The sequence below is a fragment of the Miscanthus floridulus genome, chromosome 2 (assembly GCF_019320115.1).
Source record: "Miscanthus floridulus cultivar M001 chromosome 2, ASM1932011v1, whole genome shotgun sequence".
Taxonomy (NCBI): domain Eukaryota; kingdom Viridiplantae; phylum Streptophyta; class Magnoliopsida; order Poales; family Poaceae; genus Miscanthus; species Miscanthus floridulus.
The window spans coordinates 133,292,640-133,295,516 of record NC_089581.1 but is presented as its reverse complement, the minus strand read 5'-3'; the positions used below and the strand labels follow the sequence as shown (position 1 = coordinate 133,295,516).

Genomic DNA, 2,877 nt, shown 5'->3' with positions numbered 1-2,877 from the left:
CTCCAAATATTCAGGGAATTCAACCCCCAAATATTCTCTATAGGTGTTTTGTGCATTGAATGCATCTTCAATGGCCTGATGATCTCTCTTGTAATTGGCTCGCTGTTCAAGCCAATTCAATAAGACATCCTTCTTGGTTGACAATGCACACACCTCTTCTGGTACTTCTTCTCTCTTATTGCATAATTGAATGTTGTACAATGACCAGCCTTGATTAGAGGCTATCTTTTCGATAAGAGTTTCAACTTTTCCAAGGGTGAGTGACATAAATGATCTATAGCAGTTGCAACTAGTTGTTTATGAGCTTTCTAAGTTAATCCATGGTAAAAGTTTTGCATGAACAACCAATCTTCCATTCCATGATGAGGACAATCTGAAATATATTCTTGGAAACGTTCCTATGCTACTAGAATGGTTTCTCCCTTCTACTGTTGGAAATTAGAAATCTTTCCTCTTAAGGCATTGGTCTTGCCTATAGGGAAGAACTTTTCTAGGAAGGCCTTTGAACACTTTGCCCATGTGTTGATGTGATCTTTGTTGATGTAGATCCACTGCTTCGCTCGTCCCACAAGTGAGAATGGAAATAAGCGAAGTAGTATGATGTCTTGAGCAACATCCTTGATGACAACCATGCTGCTTATCTCCAGAAAATTCTAAAGATGAGCACTAGCACCTTCATGTGCCTTTCCACTGAATGGGGTAGCTTGCACCATGTTGATGAGGCTTGGCTTGAGCTCAAACTCGGGGTTGGTAGTTCTGAGTGTTGGTCTAGTGTGAATGTTCTTGGTGCTTGTAGCAGAGAACTCACGCAGGGTCTTGTCAGCCATAGCTTCAGAAACTGGTATTGAGCTTCCTCTTAATTTGGTTGATTCTGATTGATGGAAATTATTGGTAAATCATAACCAATCCTGCAATACCCTGTATAAGATATGAACGAAGATAAACAAGGGTAAGCCTACTAAAGCAGTGGTGTTATGATTTTATCAATAAGTATTTATTTGGTCAATTCTCTTAGCCATGTGCCCCTCCCCGGCAATGGCACCAGAAATGCTTGTTGACATTTCTTAGCATCACTCTTTACTAAGTTGTCATCCCTAGCATGATGCCAGAAATGTGTTGTTGGTAATTATAAATGACACTTGAAAACTCAGAGGAAAATTATATATATATATATTAAAGTATCCACAAGCGCATAGATAATATACCATTGTAGCATTTCACCTGAGAGTATGCTAGGTATTGTTATTTATATTTTTTCCACAGGGAGGAGCTATGGAGTTGTGTTGGCATAGAGATATTGACAAATATATATACTTTTGATAAAACCACTCTCTTGATATGGCAGGGGTAAGTAAAATGATAGATGAATAATAAGTGTAATGTAATAGTGGTATTCCAGAGATAGAAATAGAGACTCATAAAATGTAGTACGGCTAAGCAGGAGATTCATTAAGAGCAAAAGATTCCTAAATCATTCCTTATTTACTAAGTCTTTTGTACACCCAAGTATATACACTCTCATCTATAGCATAACTAACTTTGGATCTATGCATAAGGAACATTACTAAGAAAGATCAAGAACAGAGCCTATCTCCCTTTTGCAACCGCATTCTACTTGCTCTACAAATGGGGACTAGACTACAAAGGACTCAACGAGAGTGTCACATCTATGATCTACCATATGACCCAGAGTGTAAAATGCATCCACAGGCAAACAATATCTATAGCATAGGCTGCGTAGCAATGCTTAGTCACAGACCACAGCTCCAGGCCTCTAGCCTCCAGGCGTCCAGCACCACACAGTCACACACACACATATTCAAGCATATAGAGCAATGAAAAAACAAGAGGTCCAAGTCCAACAGCACAAGTGAAACAAGAAGTCCACCATTTTGCCTGCTTCAATTGCTTCCCTGGGAGTCTTGAAGCCAAGGTCAATGCAGCAATGCTCTTCCAGAATCGGTTGCCTCCCTTGCAAGGCTGCTTGAGGAAAGCCTTCTCAGTCTGGAAAATGGATAGATAGAAAACATTATAACTACTTTGCAACTAGCTGGAAACTACTAGACTTGCTTATACACATGAACAAGTAAAAACTTGGTAGACAAATGCAGTAAGAATTGTGCTCGTTCAATAATCAGAGAGTGGCAATGCTACTATAAATGCATCACATCAAAATAACACATTAAACCTAGAAATTAGAACTGACACAGTATCATCAAGAAGGGACATTTTTTAGTCCTAAAAGGCTAAAACCGCATACAATGGAACTGCAGCAATAAAATGATAAGTGAGATTGACAAGTGACCTAGTTTCTTGTAAAAATAATTAAGTTCATTCTGACCTTGGCCTAGTTAGAACACAAATCACAATTGAAACATGCAGATTGGAAAAAAATTAAGATTACGCCAAGGAGAAACATGCATACCACAATATAGCTCACATGGTCATTTATCTTTTACCTATTTCTTGTTCTTGCTTTCCTTTGAGGATTTGCTTGGATTGGAGGACTTGCTTGGCTGTGATGAGCTGATGTTGGTGGATGTAACCATCTTCTTTTTGCTGCCTTGTATTTGTGACTTGGTAGCATGGGCATCAACAATGGCTTTGTCCTTGAATTCTTTAATAAATTATGAAAATAGAAAAAAGCAAACAAAGAAAACATTAAATATTTTTTTCATTGTTGAAAACAGTAAAGAAATGGTACAATAAATGGTCACCTTCTTCTACTTTGGTCAATTCTTCTGTATTCTCTACTAAGTTGATGGGAGTTGCTCTTCTAAGCCAATCTTGAGTGCAAACAAGAGCTTCAACCATAAATGGAGTGAGTGAACTCCTAAAATCACCTAGAATACGCCCACCAGTGCTAAAGGCCGATTC

General features: G+C 38.4%; 1 non-coding gene across 1 annotated transcript; it reads left to right on the top strand.

Annotated features, from left to right (window-relative positions):
- Positions 1-355: 355 nt before the first annotated feature.
- LOC136541151 (small nucleolar RNA R71) lies at positions 356-462 on the top strand. The gene has a single exon (XR_010780245.1). It is a non-coding gene; the product is annotated as a small nucleolar RNA R71 (small nucleolar RNA).
- Positions 463-2,877: the final 2,415 nt, after the last annotated feature.